General features: G+C 44.6%; 1 protein-coding gene across 1 annotated transcript in view; it reads right to left on the bottom strand.

Annotated features, from left to right (window-relative positions):
* NOS1 (nitric oxide synthase 1) overlaps positions 1 to 23,169 on the bottom strand; it is a 181,945-nt gene extending 158,776 nt beyond the window's left edge. Inside the window, exon 1 of the mRNA XM_060683830.2 lies at positions 23,074 to 23,169. The gene's annotated coding sequence lies outside the window, so the exon portion shown is untranslated. The remainder of the gene's footprint in view (positions 1 to 23,073) is intronic.
* Between the last annotated feature and the right edge of the window lie 4,283 nt (positions 23,170 to 27,452).

A 27,452-nucleotide genomic window follows, 5' to 3' on the forward strand; every position in this document is an offset into this window, starting at 1 on the left:
GGAAACTATTTTAGCCCTCCTTCCAGGTGCCCATAATCTGGATTCTCTCCATTGTTTGGGGTTCCTGAACATTTAAGGTGGCTGGCAGCTCTGTGACAACATAGCTAGCTAGTTCAAACAGAAAGAGGGTGGGGAAATTCCTCCAGACAAATTACATGCTGTGTGCCTAAGTGCCAAGTTTGTTTGCTTTATTTATTATTATTTTTTAATCAGAGGAAATGTAACTTTTTGCAATGTGATTTACAAGGGCAGGAAATCTGATTGGGACACCAGCCAGGAAAAACTGGGCAGGCAGGAGCACACCCTGGCAATGTGAAATTAAAAAGAAAAAAGGAAACCAAGAAGATCAGAATTTTGCTGAAAAGGTTACATTGTGATTCAGCTTCCAGTCCAGTGGTGAAATCTAATTTTTTTTACTACCGGTTCTGTGGGCGTGGCTAGGTGGGTGTGGTGCGGCTTGGTGGGCGTGGCAGGGGAAGGATACTGCAAAATCTCCATTCCCTCCCCACTCCAGGGGAAGGATACTGCAAAATCTCCATTCCCACCCCACTCCTGGGGGAAGGATATTGCAAAATCTCCATTCCTTCCCCATTCCAGGGGAAGGATATTGCAAAATCTCCATTCCCTCCCTACTCCTGGGGGAAGGATACTGCCAAATCTCCATTCCCACCCCACTCCAGGGGAAAGATACTGCCAAATCCCCATTCCCACCCCACTCTGGGGCCAGCCAGAGGTGGCATTTACCGATGCTCCGAACTACTCAAAATTTCCACTACCGGTTCTCCAGAATCTGTCAGAACTTGTTGGATTTCACCCCTGTTCCAGGTTTATTGGGAATACAATTTCAGATTTTAGCTCATTATATCGTAAAACCTATGTGCCTCTGAATACAGGAGTAGGGGAAAGCAATATTTTAGACTAGAGCTTGTCCGTGCCATTTTCCTATTTTGTAAATATTTGTTCTGGTGGGGGGAGAGAGAAACCACTAACTCCGAGATCCAGGAGTCTAGATTGCCCAGACATAGCCCAGTCTGAACTGAGTTTTTCCCGCTGCCCATCATGCCTTAATCCCAAATACCCCCCCCCCCCAAATCCTAGACTCAAAACCTCAAGGATTTTAAAGTCAGTGCAAGTTCATTTTTTTTAGAAGGATTTCATTTCCCCTGGGGATCAGCAAGGATTTTTAAGGTTAATTCATCTAGAGACGGCTTAAAATTGCTCACTCAATTTCCGAGAATAAATCACAGACAGCGCAATAAAATCCTGCAATGACAGGGGGGGAAAAAAACAGTGGTTTGGCTATGCAAGGTGGATGTAATTCTTGCACACGGCGACTTATCATCAAATGGCAGCAGACTGTTTCGTAAACAGATGCCGCTGTATTAAAAAATTTTTTTAAAAAAGCATTAGAAAAAAAATCACCAGCAAAAATATACAACTGGTCATGAAAACATCAGCAAACCGTTATAACCCCAGTAGAAGGAGCTGGTATGATTTGCAAACCATTATTCAACAGACCATGGTTTAGGACAGCATATGGACTCAACGGATACCCTGAGATTTTCCACTCAATTTAAGGAAGGAGGAAAATTTGCCTAGCAGAATCGTGAGTCTCAACAAGGATCCTGCAAATTCCCTTTACGCTTCTTTGTATTTTAATGACCAGCTAAATTTCCTTGATCAACAGAGGGCGATAAGCACAGTTGGGGAGGTAAGTTAGCTCTTGTCTACTGGGATATTATGATAATAACAAAAACAACAACATTAATTTCATGCATAGTTATGCATGCCAAAGGAAATGTTTTGTGCTGCTCATCCCTTGGTAAAGTCCCTTTGTTATTGTGGTGGGGTTTTGTTGATTTTTTTTTTGCAATATTGACAGTTACGATGGGTATGTGCAGCGCAGGAGAGAGTGAACGAGAGAACTAAGCTGTTGACATTCCAGATAATTCTTCGTTCTTAAAATACAGGGGCAGGCTGAAAGCTTTCATGTGAAAAGGAGAATAAAGCACTTTCATAAACTCTTAAATCCTAACCAATTTTTTTTTTGTTGTTGTTGCTCCAAACTGCTTCAGGTGTTCTTATAAACTTCTCCTTCCAGGAGTACGTGCTCAGAATTAACAGCCTGCAAAAGTTTAACAGGATTCGGACGGCCAGTAATTCAGGCCAAAGGCTCAGTTGATATTTCTGCTGAGATCGCATTTCCCAAAGATGGCATATTTGGACCGGAAGTAGCCGATTGACTGTTTTTTTTAAGACTAACTACCTCTGCTTTAGAAGGGACATGGTGGCTCAGCGGCGAAGATGCTGAGCTTGTCGATCGAAAGGTCGGCAGTTCAGCAGTTCGAATCCCAAGCGCTGCATAACGGGGTGAGCTCCCGTGACTTGTCCCAGCTTCTGCCAACCTAGCAGTTCAAAAGCACGTAAAAAAAATGCAAGTAGAAAAATAGGGACCACCTTTGGTGCGAAGGGAACAGCGCTCCATGCGCCTTTGGCGTTGAATCATGCCGGCCACATGACCACGGAGACGTCTTCGGACAGCGCTGGCTCTTCGGCTTTGAAACGGAGATGAGCACCGCCCCCTAGAGTTGGGAACAACTAGCACATATGTGCGAGGGGAACCTTTATCTTTTACCTCTGCCTTAGCAGAGCGAAGGCAGAACCAGAAAAGGATAGATTCCTTCTGTTTCTTTTTGGAAGGAATAAGTTTTGTACAAAGAGCTTTTAAAGAGAATGCAGTTTTTGTTCGTAGAGATTCACCCCTTTGATAGGCTTAATAGCACTTAGCAATAGCACTTAAGACTTATAGACCGCTTCATAGTGCTTTTACAGCCCTCTCTAAGCGGTTTACAGAGTCAGCATCTTGCAAACCCCAACAATCAGGGTCCTCATTTTACTGACCTTGGAAGGACGGAAGGCTGAGTCAACCTTGAGCCTGGTGAGATTTGAACTGCTGAACTGCAGGTAGCAGTCAGTTGAAGTAGCCTGCAGTGCTGCACTCTGACCACTGCGCCTTAACATTAACCACTTGGCTTAATGTTAAAAGAGGTACCAGACCATTTTGGGGAGAGGCTGTGTGAGGGCATATGTTGCACATTTAATCATTCCGATGTATTTCTTGCTCCATTTTACCTTAGTTTATGTTTTTACTTTATAGTATCTTTTTTCCCCGTGCTTCCTTTTGAACTCCCATTGTTATTTCGTCTCACATCACATAGTCAGTCTTTCATGTTAGATCTGCATTATCTGGGAGTAAACCCAAAACTGGCTTTAAAATGGCTCACATTTTCTTCCTTCTCTTCTTCTTCTTCCTTCTCCTCCTCCTAGATTTTTTTCCAAATTTCCTTTCTCGGAATCTGCGAGCAGAGATCTCCATGCTGCACCTATTTTCAGATACCCATTTTCTACCCACCAAAACCTCCTTAATCTTCCAACTCAGGGGTGAAATCCAGCAGGTTCTGACAGGTTCTGAAGAACTGGTAGCGGAAATTTTGAGTAGTTCGGAGAACCGGCAAATGCCACCTCTGGCTGGCCCCAGAGTGGGGTGGGAATGGAGATTTTGCAATATCCTTCCCCCAGGAGTGGGAAGGGAATGGGGGTTTTGCAATATCCTTCCCCTGCCATGCCCACCAGGCCACACCATGCCCACCAAGCCACGCCCACAGAACCAGTAGTAAAAAAAATTGGATTTCACCACTGCTCCAACTTCTGCATGTAGCACCTCATAAGAGCTTTTTTTCTTGGGTTTGACGGAAAAAAAATTCTACAAAGTAAAGGACAGCATCCACACCATTCCACCTTCTCCTCTTCAGCCCTTGGATGCCAAAACACTACTTTCCACTTGTGAGAATCCTGCCTCTTCTTTTTGAAAACAGATTCTGAAAGCAACTTGTCTTTCCCTTCAACCGAACTAGAACTTGATTTTTTATTTATTTATTTTTTTGGCCTGGAGTTCCCAAAAGTGTTAGACAAGGGCCAGGAAATGTCCTCATTCAAAGGAAAATCACATGGAGGGTGTGGATTCTTGGAATATCATACGGTTCAGAGCAAAGCTGCTGATCCAGTTCTACAGAGGAATGATTGAGTCTGTCATCTGCACCTCTATAACTGTCTGGTTTGGCTCTGCAACCCAACAAGACAGACCCAGACTTCAGAGGAGAATTAGAACTGTAGAAAAAACAATGGCTACCAACCTGCCTTCCATGGAGGACCTGTATACTGCACGAGTCAAAAAGAGGGCTGTGAAAATATCTACAGACCCCTCACATCCTGGACATAAACTGTTTCAACTCCTACCCTCAAAACGACGCTATAGAGCACTACACACCAGAACAACTAGACACAAGGACAGTTTTTCCCCGAATGCCATCACTCTGCTAAACAAATAATTCCCTCAACACTGTCAAACTATTCACTAAGTCTGCATTACTATTAATCTTCTCATCATTCCTATCACCCATTTCCTCCCACTTATGACTGCAAGACTGTAACTTTGCTGATTGTATCCTTATGATTTATATTGTTTCCTAGTTTGATTTGATTGCTTATTTGTACCCTGTGACAATCATTAAGTGTTGTACCTTATGATTCTTGACGAATGTATCTTGTCTTTTTATGTACACTGTGAGCATATGCACCAAAGACAAATTCCTTGTGTGTCCAATCACACTTGGTCAATAAAGTATTCTATTCTATTCTATACGAGATGAGATGAGATGGCACCTTCCCAAATCTTTCTTCCTTCCTTCCTTCCTTCCTTCCTTCCTTCCTTCCTTCCTTCCTTCCTTCCTTCCTTCCTTCCTTCCTTCCTTCCTTCCTTCCTTCCTTCTTCCTCCTCCTCCCTCCCTCCCTCCCTCCCTCCCTCCCTCCCTTCCTTCCTTCCTCCTATCTTCCCCACAACAAAAACTTTGTGGGGTGAGTTGGGCTGAGAGAGAGAATGATTGGTCCAAGGTCATCCAGCTGGCTTTTATGGCTAAAGCAGGACTAAAACTCTTGCTCTTGCAGTTTCTAGCAGATGCTAGATACTACAGATAAATTAATTGAATGAATGAATGAATGAATAAATAAATAAATAAATAAATAAATAAATAAATAAATAAATAAATAAATAAATAAATAAATAAATGCCTTAATCACTAGACTAAACTGGGTCCAATTTGAGGTGCACTAGTCTGGTTGGTAAGATGAAGAGACCATCTTGGAGGCAAAAACTAGAGGCCAAAACATACCTAAAAATACATAGAACGGTTGCAGGAACTGGGTATGTCTAGTTTAATGAAAAGAAGGACCAGGGGAGACATGAGAGCAGTGTTCCAATATCTCAGAGGCTGCCCCAAAGAAGAGGGAGTCAAGCTATTCTCCAATGCACCTGAGGGCAGGACAAGAAGCAACAGATGGAAAGTCATCAAGGAGAGAAGCAACTTAGAACTAAGGAGGAATTTCCTGACAGTGAGAACAATTCATCGGTGGAACAACTTGCCTCCAGAAGTCGTGAATGCTCCAATACTGGAAGTTTTTAAAAAGAGATTGGATAACCATTTGTCTGAAGTGGTGTAGGGTTTCCTGCTAGAGCACGGGGTTGGACTGGAAGACCTCCAAGGTCCCTCCCAACTCTTCTGTGATTCTTGGATGTGCACTCATAGCTCTGAAAAACCCACAAACTTGCAGGATGCGTATGGGTGGGTAGGTGGGAGCTTAGGAAGAAAAAAAAGAAAGAAAGAAAGAAAGAGATAATGATCGTAACAACTGGCAATTAAATAGGCCCACGAAGAGCATATTTCATACCTCGCAATTTCTTTTCAAACAGCAACGAGCCGCCTCTCTCGCTCCACGGCAGAAGTGAGCTACTCCAGACAGAACTGCACAATGTTTGTCGACAGCATGTCAGTCACAAACAAACGTGTCTTGAAAGCCGAAAAGCCGTATCCAATGGGCAGATTAAGGAAAAACACTTACACGTGAAATGAAAGCAGACAAGGAGGCAGATGAGTTGGGGGGAGAGAGGCTCACAGCCCCTAATGACAGGAAGATTGCTAAGAATAAACCTTCAGATCAAGTGTCAGGAGTCGGGGGGGGGAGATTCAAAATGGCGCCCGGCTGAAAGAATATGGCATGGAAAGGCCTCTCTAATCCATGGATCAAGAAAGCATTTGATCGTTGTACGAAAGAGATAGGAAACAGCCAAACTGCCTTGGAGGTGCCAGGAGAAAAATCAGAGGTGGGTTTCAGCAGGTTCTGACCAGTTCTGTAGAACCGGTAGCGGAAATTTTGAGTAGTTCGGAGAACCGGTAAATACCACCTCTGGCTGGCCCTGCCCCCATTTATTCTCTGCCTCCCAAGTCCCAGCTGATCGGGAGGGAATGGGGATTTTGCAGTATCTTTCCCCTGGAATGGGGAGGGAATGGAGATTTTGCAGTATCCTTCCTCTGCCACGCCCATCAAGCCACGCCACACCCATCAAGCCATGCCCAAAGAACCAGTAGTAAAAAAATTTGAAACCCACCACTGAGAAAAATGGACCCAAGTAGGCATGTATGCATTTATCAAATGTATTGGCTGCCCTTCTTACCATAGGGTAATTTTTAACCCTTTGAACTCTGCAGCAAAGGAACATTATAAGGGAGCATTATAAGCATCATAAGTGCTAGAAGGGATGGGGGTTTGTGGAGAGGAGGAGGAGGAGGAGGAGGAGGAGGAGGAGAACTGTGGGGTCCTTGGTGCTCTCTCAGCTTGGTGGTTTTCTTGCAGGTGCTTCATGACCCATACTAGGTAACACCATCAGTGTTAGAATGTAATGGGCCTAGCACCGATGATGTTACCTTGTTTGAGTAATGATAGATCTGCAAGAAAACCACCAAGCTCAGAGAGCACCAAGGACCCCCTCATTTCAACTGTGAGCTACAAATATTCTCCTTTATTGGTATCACATCTATTATTTTATAGGTAACTCGTTCTATAGAGAAAATGGCACAAACTTGCAGCCTTTGGAGGCAGAAGTCCTGTATTGACATTATTAAGAACTGTCCTTTTTGCTGTGTGGGCATCCTATTTCTGTCAGGCACAAGCAATCATACACAGCCACTTGCAAACACCTAAAGTAAGCAATTTTATTGCCCACCATTTATGTTACAAGAAACTCTCAAAACTGCTTGCCTTCCCCTGGAAACGACCAGATAAGGTTTCATGGATCTTGGCGGAAGTCAAGCTTATGCCCCTAGTTACTGTGCAAGGATTCCAAGCTAGATCCTCACTTGACTCCTCCTTCCAGCTGAGCTGGCAGTTTCCAACAATTCGTTTCTTTGGCTTTCAAAGCTCATCATGTTTAACGCAAGAATTTTTTTCCCCTTTTGATTTATTTTTTATTAGAATGATTGCACTTCCTACATTAAACTGGGCATTAGTTTAAGCTTAACAAACAAGAACACGGGTGGGAGAAAAGACCTAAGATAGTAACATGGTTATAATCCTTATAACCAGCTTCTCCTAAAAGCCAACATTAGCTGCTGGAGTGGGAAGGGTGTTTTTTTTTTTTTTTTGCATGGGTTGAATTAACTCACAGAAAGGTTCCCCACCCAAACATACCCAAACATATTAAGAAAACTTATAATAGCTAAGCTAGTTCTGAAGTGAGCCGAGGATTGTTCATTCCTCGCTAGATACAGTGTGCTATATCCTTAATTAAGCTGAACAAAAGAGAATGGGTAGGTGGAAAAGCACATATATTATCATTATCATTTAAGACATTTGATACTACCTCTTGTGTTCGGAGTCGTGTACATGGTATTTTTTTAAAAAAACAATTATGCTACAAAGATAATAATCTAGAATTATAATAATTTAAGGAGAAAGCATTTCAATGTGACTGGAGAGAAGGGGGGGGGGGAGAAATTCCCCACTCACACAAAATAAGTAAACGTGTAGTCTCTTAAACATGTAGTGCCTAAACAATTGCTATTGTTTTTAGGTTTACTGTTCGACTGATTTATATCCCACACTTCTCCTCCAGGAGATCAAGCCAACTCCTGTGTGCCCGTTTCTTCATTTTTTTGGCCGTGTGGTAGGCTGCTTTAAGACAGCATGAGAAACTCAAATCTCTAAGTCTATAATGGTCTGTGAGAATGGCTTTGGGAGGCAGGAGGAAGAATCACAGGCTAGTCAACCATAATGCAAAAGGGTATTTCGGCCGACGAAAGGAAAAGGGATATGGGAAGCATCTTAGAAAGGACCGTCTCTAGTTTTCTAGAAAGTAAAAAAAAAAAAACTTAAGGAGGGACGAAATGCTTTCAGCCTTGGAAATTTCTGTTAATGGAACCTTAAAATAAAGGACCGTATATAAAAACTAATGGTTGGTGCTTCTACTCTGCACTACTTTGGAGGGCTGACAAGGTGCAAGAATGGATGCGAACCCAGGTCTCCTTAGTGCGAGGATGGCATCGTAGAATAGAGAACATAGAAAAATAGGGTTGGAAGGGACTTTGGAGGTCTTCTAGTCCAACCTCCTCCCCATGGCAGGAGATCTGGACAAATGGCTGTTCAGTCTCTTCTCCAGTGATGAAGCTCCCACAACTTCTGAAGGCAACTTCTGTTTCACTGGTGGATTGTTCTCACTGTCAGGAAATTTCTCCTTCTTTCTACGTTGAATCTCTCCTTGGTCAGTTTCCATCCATTATTCCTTGTCTGATCTTCGGGTGCTTTGGAAAATAGCTTGACCACCTTCTCTCTGAGGCAGCCTGTTCTGCCCCAGCTACGGACCCCAAAGAACACAGCACACACAAAGTCTGTACAAAACTTATATTTACTAAAATAACTCAGTCTTTTCCAAACAAAGGCTGTTAATAAACCTTCTTAACAGCCTACAAGAAACCAAAGATAAAGTAATCACAATCTTACTAAGGTTGGCAGAAAGCCCAGAAGCAATTTGCAGAGAATCCAGACGCGAAGGAGAATGAACTAAAGTTGTTCCCTACAAATTGCTTCAGTCGGCGTTCCTCCTTAAATAGGCTAAGGGAGTGGCCAATTAGCCCCAAGCCTTACTCTCGAGGAGACCTCCTCCTGAGGAGCCACTCCTGCCTTTTGGCAGCTCTGCGCGCCCGTGCATCGAGAAGAGGCTCCTCCTCTTCTTCCTCTTCACTTATGGGAGCTTCTGGAGGTTCTGAAGGCCCTGGCTGAATCCCTGCCTCTGGCACCACATCTTCTCCAGCCTCCTCACTGTCCGACTCGAGCGCCAGCTGCACAGACTGCTGGCGCATCACTACACCAGCCTCCTCGCTGTCAGAATCAGCTACAATCCACACAGGCCGCTGACGGGCCACAACACAGCCCCTCAAGTATTGGAAGACTGCTATCACAGTGATGGCGAACCTATGACACACGTGCCAGAAGTGGCACACAGAGCCATCTCTCCAGGCATGCCAGCCATCGCCTGTTGCTCTTGCAGGTTCCAGCGCACTGGGAAGCTGAGCTTCTGGTTTCCAGTGCACACATGCCAGCTGGCACCAGCCAGCTGGTCTTCACAAGTGCATACATGCCAGAAACTGGAAGATCAGGTGACTGGTGCGCATGCACACGCCGGAAACTAGAAGCTCAGTATGTGCGGCGGGGAGCTGCTCTTCCTATTTCCGGCACCCCCAGCATGCACACACACGCTCCCGTTTCAGCACTCGGTACCAAAAAGTGTTCACCAACACTGTGCTATCATCTCCCCTGGTCCTTCTCTTCACCAGACTAGCCATGCCCAGTTCCTGCAACCGTTCATTGTATGTTTTAGCCTCCAGTCCCCTCATCATCCTGGTTGCTCTTCTCTGTACTTTTTCTAGAGTCTCATGAACTGGGCATGGCTAGTCTAGTGAAGAGAAGGACCAGGGGAGACAGGATAGCATCTTCCAATATTTGAGGGGCTGCCACAGAGAGGAAGGGGTGAAGCTATTCTCCAAAGCACCTGAAGGCCAGACAAAGAATGATGGATGGAAACTGAACAAGGAGAGATTCAACCTAGAAATGAGGAGGAATTTTCTGACTGTGAGAACAATCAACCAGTGGAACAGAAGTTGCCTTCGGAAGTTGTGGGAGCTTCATCACTGGAGGCTTTCAAGAAGAGACTGGACTGCCATCTGTCAGAAATGGTGTAGGGTCCCCTGCTTGAGTGGCGGGTTGGACTAGATGACCTATAAGGTCCCTTCCAACTCTGATAATCTGTTAAATCTCTCTCAACATTCTTTTTTATAGTGTGGTGACCAAAACTGGATGCAGGATTCTAGGTGTGGTCTTACTAAGGCTTTATAGAGTGGTATTAGTACCTCCCTTGATCTTGATTGTATCCCTCTGTTAATGCAATTTAGGATTGCAGTGGCTTCTTTGGCCACCATCACACAGTGTTCGCTCATATTTATTTATTTTATTTATTTACTTTATTTCGAATTTATATACCGCCCTTCTCCTCGGGACTCAGGGCGGTGTACAGCCAAGTAAAAACACATAATACATACATTAAGACCAGTTAAAAGGAATATCTCAATTGGCCCAAAATTTAATTGATTGGCCACTAAGTTGCCACTAAACCCAACTGGTTTAGAGATTCATACAGGGGTGGGTTCTAAATTTTTTTACTACCGGTTCTGTGGGCGTGGTTTGATGGTCATGTGAGAAACAATTCTTTAGGATTTAGTAGAGGTACTGGTCTACCAGGCTTTTAACTGCTTGCAGAGCCATACTGGTCTACCTATTTGTTTTTGGAGAGCACTGGTCTACCACCACACTGCCTTTTACTGCTGATCAGCTGTAGGGCGGCCCTTTGAAGCGCCGCGGCAAGAGTTTTAAACAGTTTTTTGCCGCTCTGCCACCACTGAGAGCATCGGAAACCGCTTTCAGGCAGCTTGGCCTCAATTGCCAATCTACCACCACCGAGCGGTTTACAAGGAGCGGATCGGTTCTAGCCGATCAGTTGGGAGGCTTCTTGGCTTCTCAATTTAAAGCGACGGTGTCTTGTTTTGTTTTTTTTCTTCTTTGTCAAGTGACCCCTGATTTTTTCCTTCTAGCTGATCAGCTGGGACTCGGGAGGAAGAGAATAGATTGGGGCGGGACCAGGCAGAGGTGGTATTTACCGGTTCTCTGAACTACTCAAAATTTCCATTACCGGGGAGAACCGGTAGCAACCCACCACTGGATTCATACACCTGTACACAAAATCCCGAAGATGGCTCTGAAACCTGTGCAACATCAGGCATTCTGTGTCCACCCGACAAAGGGCACCTTTTCCTAAAGCGCTTTGCACCTGTCCCCAAGGGATGTGTACCTAGGCTCCTAAAAATGCTCGACAGCAGCAGAAAAGGTTTGCAGGCGAAATCTGGAGGTTTTTCTATTAACCCTGGCTTGCATTCGCTCTACTCTGGCGAAAAGAATGAAGATGGATGGCAGCGCTCTGAACAGCCTGAACAATCCTTACTTTGGCACTGAACCTGTTCCTCCCAAGGCGAATGCCATTGTAAATTCTACCTCTTGCAGAGAAAAATGCCCGTCGATCACCTCGGTGGCATTTTAAAGGAGGGCAGGACTGTGGGAATGTACAGCTGATCTGGAGGAAGACCAAGGGGACTAAAGTTAATAATAATGATGACGTGGGAAGGTCCCAGAACTGTTCGTTCTTTATCTTGGGCTTCTTGAACTTCCAAATCTTAGAATAATAAAAAGATAGAATAATAAACTTGAGTTAGAATATTTCGGACGTGTGATGTGACATCCAGTGATGGGACACCCACATTTCCCCATACTGGCTAGGATGGGGAATTCTGGGAACTGACGCCCACAAGTCTTAAAAGTTGCCAAGATTGGACACTCCTGATTAAAAAGAAGGGAGTACCGTATCTGGTGTCCGAATGAGAGTGCCAACTGAGATGACTTTATCTGCTGAGAAAAGAGACTCTGTAGGCGTTTCCAGTAAAATGTTGAAATCTAGGAGAGCCTGGTTATTGTTACAGAGGCAAAGGGTGTGGACCTTTCTCTCTCCTTTTCTTAGGAATGGCTGATCTCATTTTTCCCTCACTGGTTGGAGGGACCCCATTTTGGCTTTTTAAATTTCCAAACCACCGCAGATCGCCGCAGATGGGGAATGCAGACAAGAAATTAAAAGATGCTTGCTCCTTGGGAGGAAAGCTATGGCAAATCTAGACAGCGTACTAAAAAGCAGAGACATCACCCTGCCAACAAAAGTGCGTATAGTCAAGGCGATGGTTTTCCTAGTTGCAATGGATGGCTGGGAAAGTTGGACCACAAGGAAGGCTGAACGCCAAAGAATGGAGGCCTTTGAACTCTGGTGCTGGAGAAGACTCCTGCGAGTCCCTTGGACTACAAGGCGATCCAACCGGTCCATCCTAGAGGAGATCAACCCTGACTGCTCTTTAGAAGGCCAGATCCTGAAGAGGAAACTCAAATACTTTGGCCACCTAATGAGAAGGAAGGACTCCCTGGAGAAGAGCCTAATGCTGGGAACGATGGAGGGCAAAAGAAGAAGGGGACGGCAGAGAACGAGATGGCTGGATGGAGTCACTGAAGCAGTCGGCCTGAGCTTCAATGGACTCCAGAGGATGGTAGAGGACAGGAAGGCCTGGAGGAACGTTATCCATGGGGTTGTGATGGGTCCGACACAACTTCGCAACTAACAACAACAACAACAATTTCCAAACCACCAGCAAGAAATAAGGTTTCTCTGAGTCAACCTCAATATGGTTTTGCTTTTCTCAGGAAGCTCAAGAGATGCAAGTGAGGGTCCCCTCTCTCTCTCTGTGTGTGTGTGTGTGTGTGTGTGTGTGTGTAGATTTGGAAAAGGTCACTTGGTCATCTAAAGTCAACGTGGCCCAAACGATTTGCATGACCCTCACGCCAAACGCCGCACTGATTAACCAAAACTCCCCAAAGCAAACTCAAAGCATTGTCTTCATGAAATGTTCTTTGTTCTGAATGGTTTGTTTTTTTCTTTCCTTATTATTATTATTATTTTTTTGATCAGCTTTAGACGTCAATCTGTGGGGTTAGGTGAGAAAATTCAAGGAATGGATCCAGAAGCAACCGCTTTCCACCAGTCACACCAAGCCCACTTACGTGATCCTGCATGGAAACATTTGCAAGTTACTGGAATGCAGGAGAACTGGCTGCAGAGAACAAGGCACCTTTGAATCACTTCACAGAGGCTGTTTGAAAAGTTTGCAACTTCTCCTTCTCCTCCTCCTCCTCCTCTTCTCCTTCTTCTCCTTCTTCTCCTTCTTCTCCTTCTTCTCCTTCTTCTTCTTCTTCTTCTCCTCCTCCTCCTCCTCCTCCTCCTCCTCCTCCTCCTCCTCCTCCTCCTCCTCCTCCTCCTCCTCCTCCTCCTCCTTCTCCTCCTCCTCCTCCTCCTCCTCCTCCTCCTTTTTTGCTGGAGTATATTTATCTATAGGGATGCAGTGGCTCAGTGGCTAAGACGCTGAGCTTGTCAATCAAAAGGTCAGCAGTTCAGCGGTTCAAATCCCTAGTGCCGCGTAACGGGGTGAGCTCCCGTGACTTGTCCCAGCTTCTGCCAACCTAGCAGTTCGAAAGCAGGTAAAAAATGCAAGTAGAAAAAATAGGGACCGCCTTTGGTGGGAAGGGAACAGCGTTCTGTGTGCCTTTGCCGTTGAGTCATGCCAGCCACATGACCATGGAAAGGTCTTCGGACAGCGCTGGCTCTTCGGCTTTGAAACGGAGATGAGCAACTGCCCCCTAGAGTCGGGAACAAGTAGCACATATGTGCGAAGGGAACCTTTACCTTTTACCTTATTTATCTAAGACAGCTTTTTGAAAGCATGTTTAACAAGTCAAGTTGGGTTGCTCTTGGAAGATCAGCTTGTATTGTCAAATTCTGGCTTTTTTGAAACTATACAGGTAGTCCTCAACTTATAACCATTCACTTAGCAAGCATCCAAAATCACAATGGCATTGGGGAAAAAAACGACTTAGGCCAATCCTCGCAATTCTGACACTTGCACCATTCCCACAATCAAGGTGAACAAAATTTAGGCGCTTGGCAGCCGTGATGTATTTATGATGGTTGAAGCATCTTGGGGGTCATACAATCCCTTTTTGCAACTTTCCCAGCCAGGTTCTGACAAGCAAATGGGGGAAGCCAGATTCACTTAACAACAGCATGATTCATTTAACGGCTGTGGCAAAAACAAAGATCGTAAAATTGGGCATGACTCACTCAAATCAATGGTTGATGTTATTCATTTTCAGTGAAAATTCTAATGCGCTGGGTTTTCTGTTTTTTTTCTGACTGCATATCCCATCACTCTTGACTTCCGGACATGCTGTCTCTTCCCTCCTATCACTCACATCAGGGAAGTTCCTGGATTGCCCATCTATGAATTTATAACCCGCAGATTAAACAACAAAAACAACAACATTCGAGCTTTTAAGGATTTCATAGCTCACCAATCTTGTATTTCTCACCAGCCCTTGCACTGTTTTATTGCTACTCCTGTACTTCCAGTGTATTCAAATATTGTCTTTATTCTCAAATTCTGCAAATCACTGATAAATGTACAACAAACATAATAAATTCAGCCAACAAATAAATCCCTCAAGAGAGCTGCAGGGCAAGGAATGGATTGCAAAAAGATTGCAAAAAGTCAAACAGAATCCTGGGTCGTTTCAAGTCTACCCACCCAAAAACAGGTGCATGATTGCGACTTGTGTGCGTGATTAATCCAATGTGCGTCCTCCTATCCCGTACTCACAATTGCTGGGGCCGAGATTTTGCAACACTTTAAAAAAAAACAAAAAAACCCCCCCACGAGAGTGTTGTTATTATGACGTCGGTTTTCACTGAGTGAGCTAAAAACCCTTCTGCTTGTCTGTAATGGAAGAATTGTAGGAAAGCCGGAGAAATTTTTTTTTTTTCCTTCCCTGCCGTGCTCTCAAAAACAGAAGTGAAATGGAGCAGCCTGGAGCAATTTATTCGCTTAACACGCAACTTATCCATAATCTGAGATACATTTAGATGATAGACTATCCCACTGGGGTCGGGTACACCTTCTGCCTGGTATATATTTAGCAAAGAAGCTTGTGACTCTGGAGTCAGTTCCTGACACCGCCCCCCCCACACCCGTCCCCAAGGAAGAGCACACTAACCTTCATTTCGTAAAGCTAGCTCAGCAAAAAAAGCACATTATGAGCCTGGTTGGGAGGCAAACCTCACCATTAGGAGGAAAGACGGAGCCTGCCTCAAAATATTGATTTTGGGTGGATGGAAGGGCAGCAAGTCCTTTGTGTTCTTTCTCCGCCCCCCCCAAAAAAGCTGCTTTTACAATATTCTTTTTGAGAGACCAACATTCATAACCCACCTGAGATATTGAGCCTTGGTGGCGCAGCAGACTAATGCACTGTTAAGTAGCACCAGCTGCCTGCAATTACTGCGAGTTCAAATCTCGCCAGGCTCAAGGTTGACTCAGCCTTCCATCCTTTCGAGGTAGGTAAAATGAGGACCTGGTTTCAGATTTTTGCAGCTGAAAGCAGTGGACAGAGGCTTATATATTTATTTTACTTAAAAGACTTGCATAACCCTAACCCAGGGGTGAGCAACTGTGGCCCTTTTACAACCTGTGGACTTCAACTCCCAGAATTCCTGATACAGCCAAGCTGGCTCAGGAATTCTGGGAGCTGAAGTCCACAGGTTGTAAAAGGGCCACAGTTGCCCACCCCTGCCTTAACCCTAACCCTAACCCACCCATCTTTAAAACAACTCCAGGTAGCTCACAGCAGCTTAGCTAAAAGGATCCCTGACAGAAGACTCTGCCATCTCAGCCACCCAAACGAGAACCAAAGACTGAGGGGGTAGGAAATATCTTGGGAGGTCATCCAGACTGACCCCCCCCTTGTGTACTGTAGGGATGAACTTCTATAGCATCTCCAGCAGAGGGCCATAAAGCTTTTTCTGTAGACACCTCCAGCAAAGAAGATAATTCATTATGACCTCAATTGCTTCACAAACAGTCTTATAGTAACAAAGTAAAAAAAAAAAAAAATCAGTGTGAATCTGCACCAAAAAAAAAAAGAAGAAGAAGAAGAAGAAAAATCCAGTGGCAAAAATCTTCCCATGTTCTGGATGGAAGCTGAGTCTAAGGGCCCAACATTGCCTGAAAGCTGCAGGAAAACTTCCATCGTAAGAGGTTGGAAAGGATGTCATTTAGATCCATCTTGTGACCGATGCAGGAATAGGACTGCTACTACTACTCACAGAGGCAGGCACATATACGTGCTTCAGGATAATGTTGCGGGATCCAATCTGGATCAGTCACCAAGACCAGAAGTTTGGTCTTCCTTTCAAGCATGCATTCTAGTGAGAGAGAAATTCGCTGAGGATGGGCTCTAGCATGCTACAGATGCCGATACAGATTTACAGAGTTGGAAGGGACCTTGTAGGTCATCTAGTCCAACCCTCCCACCCACCCTCCCACAGATGGCAGTCCAGTCTCTTCTTGAAAGCTCCCACAACGTCTGAAGACAACTTCTGTTCAATTGGTTGATGGCTCTCACGGTCAGAAAATGTCTCCTTATTTCCAGGTTGAATCTCTCCTTGTTCAGTTTCCATCCATTATTCCTTGTCTGGCCTTCGGGTGCTTTGGAAAATAGCTTGGCCCCCTCCTCTCTGTGGCAGTTCCTGCAACTGTTCATCAAATGTTTTAGCCTCCAGTCCCCTCATCATCCTGTTTGCTCTTCTCTGCACTCTTTCTAGAGTCTCAACATCGTTTTTACAGTGTGGGGACCAAAACTGGGTGCAGGATCTAGGTGTGGTCTTACTAAGGCTTTATAGAGTGGTAGTAGTACCTCCCTTGATCTTGATTCCATCCCTCTGTTAATGCAACCTAAGAAGGTGTATCAGCCTAATCGGAAGATTAAACCTCTCATCCCAGTGATCAACCCAGTTTGAATTCTGCACTATCACTACTGTTCAGCATGCCCTAATCCAGGGGGTCTCCAAACTTGGCACCTTTAACACTTGTGGACTTCAACTCCCAAAACTCACAATGCGAAAGCATCAACTACTAGCCCAAGGGGTCAGCCACCTGCGGCTCTGGAGCCGCATGTGGCTCTTTCACCCCTCTGCTGTGGCTCCCTGTCACTCAAAATATGTGACACCTGCCGGTAGGTGAGCTTTTCAACCTCCAGTAGACCAACTATGGATAAATCCAAGAAAAGTTTCAGAAGAAGACAGAATGTTTAATTCAACTACATTTTTAGTTTTTAGTTTTTTAGCTTTTTAAATTGTCAAAGGGGTTTTAGTTTTCAATGTTTTAAATTTTGGGGCCACAGTTATTTCATTCTTTTAATAATTTTAAATTTTGTATTGATATGTGTTTTAGTTCTGGCTGTGCACCGCCCTGAGTCCACTTGGGGAAGGGCGGGATATAAATTGAACAAAATAAATAAATAAATAAATAAATAAATATGCTAGTTTTGTGGCCGCTCAAGAAATAGTCAGGCACGGGAAGGGTTTTTGTGGCTCCCGGTGTTTTCTTTTCTGTGGGAAACGGGTCCAAATGGCTCTTTTGAGTGTTTTAAGGTTTGCAGACAGACTCCTGCGCTAGCCAAAGAAAAGCGAATTGGTGATTTCCGCAACAAGCCGAGCGAAACCAAAACAGCCGTCCAAGCCTCCCTCGACCTGCCTTGCAAACTCCCGAAAAAACCCAGGCTGGGTCCGGTTAGCCGGCGGGGGGGGGGAGGGTCCGGTTAGCCGGCGGGGGAGGGGGGGGAGCAGCTGCAGCAGCAGATCGTGGGAATTCAGCCCCAATCGAGAACGCGCAGCAGCCCGAGCGGCAAGACTGCGCTATCAAAGTTCCTTCCAACTCGGCGATGACGCGGGGAGGGGTTGGGGGAAGGTTGGGGGGGGGGACACGCAGAGGCGGAGAGTAGAACGGACACTATTCCTTCCCACCCACCCAGGTGTTTTGCCCCCCTCCCCCTCCCTGCCTCCCCTCAACGCAGGTGGATCCTGAGACTTGAGTTGCTATGCGAAGCCCACGCGCGCCCGCCCACCGTCTCTCCAGATGTGCCTTCCCGACCGACGGACAGAGAGGGGAGGAGCGGGGGCGTGGGGAGGGGGGGGGCGTGCTGCTCTCCCCGCCCCCTTTGGCAAGAGGCTCGCACGTGCTAATATTTGGCGAGCGTATAACGCACCCGAGGTTCGAGGCGATCTGCAACCTGGTGCCCGCGGGGGGGGGGAAGCCCAGCGCGACCCCTCTCGGTTCCTTCACTCGCCTGGGTCGTTCCGGTTCGCCCGTCCAGTCCAATCCAGGCCTCTTCGGATATCCGACGGTGCTTCGGTGGCCCGGCTTGGGCGCTCTCCCCGCGCGCGTGGGTAGGTGGGTGGCTGGGTGGGTGGGTGGACGCGCTCTCGGGCACTCCCGCCCGCGTTCCACCACCCGACGGCCGGAGCGGAGGAGCGGCCGCGCGCCTGGGGGCTCGGTTCCCGGCTTGGCTCCGCCGCCTCCCCCTTTTTTGCCCTCTGGAAGCCCGAGGAGGCACGGGGGGGGGGACAGACCGGAGCGGAGCTGGTGGGCGTGGAAGGGGTGGCCTTTTCCACAGTGGGTAAACAGTGCTTTTCCACTAAGCTCCCTCCTCCTTTTCCTCTCCTTCGGGAGAAGCCCGGCAAGTAGAGGGAGCCTCTGGCCACGTGCAGAGCGCAGCTGCGTTTTTTCCTCGAGCTATGACAACTGACCACCTGAAGATTGGCAAGCGAAGGCCGTTTGCAAATCAGGAGGAGCCCAAGGGCAACGTAAGCGGGGTGGGTCACCATCCTTCTCTTAGCTGATCCCCCTTTTCTGGGGACTGTTGAGGACAGAAAGGAGGAAGTTTGGAGGAGGGAGCGATAGGTGGATTTTACACAGTGGGTAAACTGCTTTTCCACCAAGGTCCCTCTGCCTTTCCTCTCCTTCGGAAGAAGCCCGGCACGTAGAGGGAGCCTCTGGCCACGTGCAGAGCGCAGCTGCGTTCTTTCCTCGAGATATGACAACTGATCAGCACAACAGGGGCTGTGCAAATAGGGAGGAACCCAAGGGCAGCGTAAGGTGGGGACCAGTCCTTCTCTCAGCTGAACCTCCTTTTCTGGGGACTGTTGAGGACAGAAAGGAGGAAGTTTGGGGGGGGAAGCGAAGCTGCGGAGCTCCTGGCAGAAAGAGAGGATGCCGGTTTAATAAAAGAAATCCCTCGAGGGCTTTAAAGGTCAGCCGAACATGGCAGGAGAGAGAAAGTTGAGCTGAGGTTTTACCTTTGCCCAGAAAGCAAACTAAGGCGACAAATTACCCATCAGCCGCCTCCTGTTCAGCAGCAGAAGTGAGGCTGAGCTTTTAATGTATTAATGTAGAATGCTAGGACTCCGTGTGTGTTCACAAAGGCGCATTTAGGAAAAACACATCTAACGCAGCAGAGGATTAGGAATAGAATAGAACAGAACAGGAGGAGGAGGAGGAGGAGGAGGAGGAGGAGGAGGAGGAGGGAAAGAAGAGGTAGGAGAAGAATGAGAGAAGTAGAATCAAAAGGAATAAGAATAGAATAGAATCAATATTAGAATAGAATAAAACAGAATGAATATTAGAGTAGAGTAGTATAGCATAGCATAGCATAGCATAGCATAGAATACTTTCTTGGCCAAGTGTGATTGGATACACAAGGAATTTGTCTTCGGTGCATATGCATATAAGTATACCTATATAGACAAGATACAAAATTTGTATGGCAAGATACAAAACAAGAAATTCGCACAATAGTGGGAGCTGTATGCAATGAAGTTTCATTTTAATGTATGCCCATTAGTGTACCTTCAAAGTGATGATAAAGTTATCCTATCCTATCCTATCCTATCCTATCCTATCCTATCCTATCCTATCCTATCCTATCCTATCCTATCCTATCCTATCCTATCCTATCCTATCTTCTGTTCTGTTCTGTTCTGTTCTGTTCTGTTCTGTTCTGTTCTGTTCTGTTCTATTCTATTCTATTCTATTCTATTTTTATTCTATTCTATTCTATTCTACTCTACTCTACTCTACTCTACTCTACTCTACTCTACTCTACTCTACTCTACTCTACTCTACTCTATACAATCCTCAACAAATAAACAAATCCTTGCAAGCTGACATTTCTGCTATCCAAGTCCTGGAAACGGAAGAAGTTTCCGGTGGTTGTTTTTGAACATCAGGGTGAGAGCAATGCAGGTCGGGTGCTGCAAGTTAACTCGAAGCCAGCCAGCAATTGTGCTTTTAAACCTGGATTCAGGGTATTGTGCGTGACCTGTATGAATCTAGATAAAAGAGGTGAGGGAGCTGAGCTGAGCTGAGCTGAGCTGAGCCACAGGTTAAATGCCTCTCTCAATGGCCCAGCTGCACGTCTGACGTCTTAAGCTATTGATCCTGCACCACAGCTGGGCTGATCCTAGAAATACCAACCCAATAGGGTGGCAAAGCTTTTGTTCCGATGATTGTGGCCCAAAAGCAACAGTTGGGTACCAAACAAAGGATGCCCACTGCTCAAGCGGTCGCTCCAGATGTCTGATGTGCCAGAGCCATCATCTCCAGTTGAAGCAGCTTTGCAGGGGCTGTGTGAAGGATGGCTATTTATGTGCCTTCGATGCTGAGGTTTCCTGAAGGCCGGAAAGCAGCTGGCGAGCATGGATGTGCGCATTTATGGACAGCACCTTCTCCTGGTATTGATTTTGGGGACCAATCTATCATCCATCTCTCTTTCTCTCTGTCTCTCTTTGATCTATCTATCTATCTATCTATCTATCTATCTATCTATCTATCTGTCTATCATCTATCTATCTATCTGTCTATCATCTATCTATCTATCTATCTATCATCTATCTATCTATCTATCTATCTATCTATCTATCTCATCTATCTATCTATCTATCTATCATCTATCTATTAAAAAGAGCCTTGGTGGCGCAGCAGACTAAAGTGCTGTTAAATAGCACCAGCTGCCTTCAATTACTGCAAGTTCAAATCTCACCAGGCTCAAGGTTTGACTCAGCCTTCCATCCTTCCGAGGTAGGTAAAATGAGGACCCGGATTGTGGGGGCAATAAGCTGACTTTGTATAAAAAAGAACACCACTTGGGGGGGGGGGGCAAAAGCCCTACTAAGCAGGTATATACAAAAGTATGAAGGCTATTGCTTAATGCATTGTAAGCCGCCCTGAGTCTCCGGAAAAGGGCGGCATATAAATCGAACCAAAAAATATCTATCTATCTACCTATCTATCATCTATCTATCTATCTATCTATCTCTATTCATTATCCATCCATCCATCTATCTATCTATCTATCTATCTATCTATCTATCTATCTATCTATCTATCTATCTATCTACTGGTATCTCTCTCATCTATATATCCATTATCTATCTTTTTATCTACCTATTATCTATCTATCTATCTATCATCTATCTATCATCTATATCCATTATCCATCTATCTATCTATCTATCTATCTATCTATCTATCTATCTATCTATCTATCTAACTAACTAACTAACTAACTAACTAACGGTATCTCTCTCTCTCATCTATATATCTATCCATTATCTGTCTGTCTGTCTGTCTGTCTATCTATCTATCTATCTATCCTCACAATGGAGAAACCAGACATCTGAACTGGCTGCATTAGAAGAAATCTTCTGCTGATCTATATTTAATTATTTAATCAGAACCCCCTATATTTGTTTTGGTTTCTTGCTCTTCTTAATGAATCCGTGTTTTCACCCAGATGGTCATCATATTCCAGAAATCTAATTAATCACCATCAGCCCAGACTCCTTCATTATATATGCAAAATTATTACATTTCTATTGGATTAATAATAGCATTAATATTATCACCCCCATTATATATTACTTAATAAACTTTTCATTCAGTTTCGTGAGTTCGAGGAGATTCATTCTGGTCAAAAGGGTATGGAAATTCATTCAAATATTTTACACCGCCTGAAGCTACACCCAGAGAAGATCTCACCTCTTAAAAATCTGTGCTTTGAAGAAATTATTGAAAAGCATGCATAGACATCCTGAGGTTTTGTTGCACAAAACGGATCTATTGGGGAAAAATTATTAGGAGAAAGGTGCACCAAAATAGGTGGAATTTTCTCAGTCATTAACTCCATTCCTTGAGCCATTTTGTACCTGTCTCTGATCACTGAATGTTACAATTTGATTCAAGAGGGAGGGAGGAAGGGAGGAAGGAAGGAACAGAGGGAAGGAGGGAAGAAGAATCAAAAGGATGCATGGATGGATGGAAGGAAGGAAGGAAGAAACAGAGGAAAAGGGGAAGAAGAATCAAAGGATAAGGAAGGAAGGAAGGAAGGAACAGAGGGAAAGGGGGAAGAAGAATCAAAGGATGGATGGATGGAAGGAAGGAAGGAACAGGGAAAGAGGGAAGAAGTATCAAAGGATGGATGGATGGATGCATGGATGGATGGAAGGAAGGAAGGAAGGAACAGAGGGAAGGAGGGAAGAAGAATCAAAGGATAGATGGATGGATGGAAGGAAGGAAGGAACAGAGGGAAGGAGGGAAGAAGAATCAAAAGGATGCATGGATGGATGGAAGGAAGGAAGGAAGAAACAGGAAAAGGGGAAGAAGGATCAAAGGATGGATGGAAGGAAGGAAGGAAGGAAGGAAAAGGGAAAGGGGGAAGAAGAATCAAAGGATGGATAGATGGAAGGAAGGAAGGAAGGAACAGGGAAAGAGGGAAGAAGAATCAAAGGATGGATGCATGGGTGGATGGATGGATGGAAGGAAGGAAGGAAGGAAGGAAGGAAGGAAGGAAGGAAGGAACAGAGGGAAGGAGGGAAGAAGAATCAAAGGATAGATGGAAGGAAGGAAGGAAGGAAGGAAGGAACAGAGGGAAGGAGGGAAGAAGAATCAAAAGGATGCATGGATGGAAGGAAGGAAGGAAGGAAGGAGAAGGAAGACTTCTCCATTTTGTAAACTGTTTCCACCAAACTAGTACTTCAATGCAAAGCTGTTAAAAATTAAACCAACAAATATATCTCTAACAAATATTGATTTTTCCACTCACCCATGCTTCCAGCTCCTGGATATCAAATGTTAGATCCTGCATTTCTTGGGGGGGTAGAAGTGTGTTTTCTTGCCCTTGTAAAGCTCCATGCAGTATCTAAAGAGATCATGATTATCATCAGTCACCAATCTGGCCACTTCGCTACTCACTTTTCAGTATCCCAGATAACTTGTGATGTCTCTGCCCGAGGACCAATACGTTTATATAGGAATCCTCTCTTTCGTCACAAACGCTAGCTTTTCTGCTTCCTATTTTTAACATGCAATATATAAATAAGAAGATCCAGCAATACTAACTGAGCAAGAAGGGTGATGTCTTTTTTTACCCCAAAAAACAGTTCACAATCTTCACATTCTTAAGGGCTAGAAAGTTGGTTGTCCCTGTTTTGTTTTGTTTTTGTTCTTTTCTTTCCAAATGCAAGCACGGAGACTAAGATAGACATAAATTGTCCTTTTTCCACCCATTTATTGTTATCTCCTGTTTAACAGCTGCTTGGTTGGCCTCCCTCCAGTGCCAAAGCAAGATCTTACCAAAACAACAGCTAGGAGGGAAAAAAAAAAAATCTCGACTGGAGCCGCGTCTTAAGTAAATATTCTGAATACCTCCTCTTGATGGCTCAGTTTAGAATTCTTGTTATGAGTTACACCAAGGATAAGAACAGGAGGGAAAGCAGAGGAGAAAACAGGAATTCGCTTTACTGTATTAGATTGTAGAGACACAGAGATAGAATAGTGAAGGTGGAACTCCATTTTAATGTTTCTCCACAGGGGCTCTCAATACCCTATTGGAACCACCCCAAAATATTTCAAGAAGTGTCCTTTTTTCCTCCTCTCCCTCCCACTGAAAAAGTTTCTATACCCCTGATGAACTCTGCCTTTCTCTTAAAAAAGTTTTAGAATAGGAATAGGAATAGGAATAGGAATAGGAATAGGAATAGAATAGAATAGAATAGAATAGAATAGAATAGAATAGAATAGAATAGAATAGAATAGAATAGAATAGAATAGAATAGAATAGAATAGAGAGAAGGAGAAGGAGGGAAAGAAGAGGAAAGAAGTAGAAGAATGAAAGAAGTAGAAGCAAAAGGAATAGAATAGAGTAGAGTAGAAAAGAATGGAATAGAGTAGAAAAGAATGGAATAGAATAGAATAGAATAGAATAGAATAGAATAGAATAGAATAGAATAGAATAGAATAGAATAGAATAGAATAGAATAGAATAGAATTCTCTATTGGCCAAGTGTGATTGGACACACAAGAAATTTGACTTCGGTGCATAAGCTCTCAGTGTACATCATTTTATTAATCGCTTCAAGCCCATATAAGAGCTTGAAGAACACACAAGTAGTCCCCATTCATTTAGTGACCATTTGAAATTACAATGGCCCTGAAAAAAGTGAACTTACAACCAATTTTCGCCCTTTCAATCGTCAAGAATGCAACTTCCCCTCCATAAAATAGGCTCCCCAGATATTAAAGAAAGAGATGCAATGAATCTATAAATGCAGTAAATACCTAGAATCCTGCATCAAGTTTTGGTCACCACACTATAAAAAAGATGTTGAGACTCTAGAAAAAGCACAGAGAAGAGCAACCAAGATGATGAGGGGACTGGAGGCTAAAACATACGATGAACGGTTGCAGGAACTGGGTACCATCTGTCAGAAATGGTGCAGGGGTCTCCTGCTTGGGTGGGAGGGGGTTGGACTAGACCTTCCCACTCTGTCAATCTGTCAATCTGAATCTAAGGCTACCTGGCCTCAGCTAAGCAAATCCTTTTCTTTGTTCCGGTGTTCTCAACATGCCTGCTTATGTGGCAACCTGAAGCGGGCAAATTCTTAACAAGTTATTTATTTCTCCAACCGCATCTGAGTCACGGCAAATGGAAATCTTGGCACATTCTTAATGCATGTCACCCGATTTCTAAAATCATGCTTGAGTCACCTGTCAGGATAGGAAAGGGGGCCTCCATAAAGTGACTTAATGGTTCGGGAGCTAAAAAAAGAAGAGACAACCTCAAAAACATAACTGCATATTATTATTTTTTTGTCCTGTTCAACAACATGAGGCTTAGCCCAACTGAAGAAGGAAAAAAAAAAAAGAATATTCAGACAGTATCAGCTGATTAGGGATATCCTGGAAGCAGTGGTGAAATCCAAATTTTTTTTTACTGTGGGCGTGCCGTGCTGGATGTGATAGGGGAAGGATATTGCAAAATCTCCATTCCCACCCCACTACTGGGGAAAAGGACATTGCAAAATCTCCATTCCCACCCCACTCTGGGGCCAGCCAGAGGTGGTATTTGCCGATTCTCCGAACTGCTCAAAATTTCTGCTACCGGTTCTCCAGAACCTGTCAGAACCTGCTGGATTTCACCCCTGCCTAGAAGTGCAAGAATCTTTATTTATGGCATTTATTGTTTTTGTAGTATTGCTAAGGAGATGGACAAAACCTGTTTAGGATTTATGGCAAAGACGCTGAAATAATTTGGCCGGCTTTCAGCCCAATGCACCTTGACTAGGGAAATGAGGGGAGAAATAAATATTTATTGCAGCATTCCTAGGGAAGCCTTGAGAGCAGGTTATAAAAGCATCTGTTATACATCAACGTTGCCAAAAGAGAAGTAAGGCTATTGGCCCTCCCCAAGAGGAGACCTATTTGCATGAAATGTGCTACTTGACATATATAACTGCAGAGAGTGAAAAATGGTCACATTTGGTAAAACTGAGCGTGTTGGATGAACCGGGTGTATTCCCACTCTGTGCTTTAACTTCAGATTAATTTCACAACACCTGGACAGACTCGACAAACAGTGAGTTTGGATCCTAGGGAGAGGCAGATATTTCTCTCTCTGGGCACCATCTGCTGAACAAAACTCTGCATTGGTGACAGGAAAGGTATCCGGCCATTAAAACGCTCTGCTAAGCTTCATTCAGTTGCTTAGACTCCACCCTGCAAGGGATTATGGGGGTCGTTAAATGATGGTGATGGACAGACTCAACTATAGTTTCAGCCAGGAAATTGTGAGCATCCTAGATCAAGACGAGTCCAAAAAATGCTGGAGAATTCCTGGAAGCCTGGCACTCAAACAAATTGGCCGTCAACAAGCACATGGAGATAAACAATGTCTACACGCTTCTCGAAAGAGACAATCAAAAAGCCCAAAATGAAACTAAAAGACCGGGAAGCGTCCTCACCAGCAATCAACACCCAGATGAGAAGAAATTAAGACCAAGATTAACACTAGACCAACACTCAAGAAATAAATAATACCCTTATCAAGGAACTACCAACTCAGACAAACAATCAAACAGTAAACAACAACCTAATCAAAGAACCATTACCACAAACAATACTGACAGTGCAGGCCGTATGCGGCCTGTGCAGCTAGTAGCTGAGTCAGACAGCGAGGAGGCTGGTGTAGTGCTGCGCCAGCAGCCTGTGCAGCTGGCACTCGAGTCGGACAGTGAGGAGGCTGGAGAAGATGTGGTGCCAGAGGCAGGGATTCAGCCAGGGCCTTCAGAAGCTCCCATAAGTGAAGAGGACGAAGAGAAGGAGCCTCTTCTCGATGCACGGGCGCACAGAGCTGCCAAAAGGCAGGAGTGGCTCTCAGGAGGAGGTCTCCTCGAGAGTAAGGCTTGGGGCTAATTGCCACTCCCTTAGCCTATTTAAGGAGGAATGCTGACTGAAGCAATTTGCAGGGAACAACTTCATTCACATACCTTCGTGTCTTGTCTTGCTTATCTTATCAGCTTCCTGCAAATTGCTTCTGGGCATTCTGCCAACCACAGTAAACTTTCAGTATTATTCTTTGAATTCTTGGCAGCTGTTAATGCAGTTAATTAACAACCATTGTTGTAAAAAACTAGTTTATTTAGTAAACTAAGGTTTGAACGGATTTCGTGTGTGCTGCGTTCTTTGGGGTCCATAGCTGGGGCAGAACAAAACCCCATTGCCTTCTATCACTGATGATGTTACCTAGTTGGGTAATGAAACAGCTAAGCTCTACAGAACACTAAGGACCTCCACCACCTTCTCCTCCTCCTCCCACATTCCCTTCTAACACTGATGAGGTTACCTAGTTGGGTAATGAAATGTCTGCAAGAAAACCAAGCTCAGAGAGCACCAAGAACTCCACAGCTCAACCTTAAACTACAGATATTCTCTTCTATTAGACTTCTTCTACATTCTGTCTTGGAAGCTGGATGGCAACCATGTGGCACAATAAATATAGTATAAGATGACATTGGTTTTTAATGGCATAATATTTTACAATGCTGTCTTATTCGTCTGTCTAGTTTTGCTTTTTGAATCCTATTTACCTCTGGTAGGTTTATAAGATGCTCAGAATCATTTACGATCGGAACAAAATATAAGCCA

This window comes from Pantherophis guttatus, chromosome 17, assembly GCF_059756535.1.
Source record: "Pantherophis guttatus breed Tessera chromosome 17, ASM5975653v1, whole genome shotgun sequence".
In the NCBI taxonomy this organism is placed as follows: domain Eukaryota; kingdom Metazoa; phylum Chordata; class Lepidosauria; order Squamata; family Colubridae; genus Pantherophis; species Pantherophis guttatus.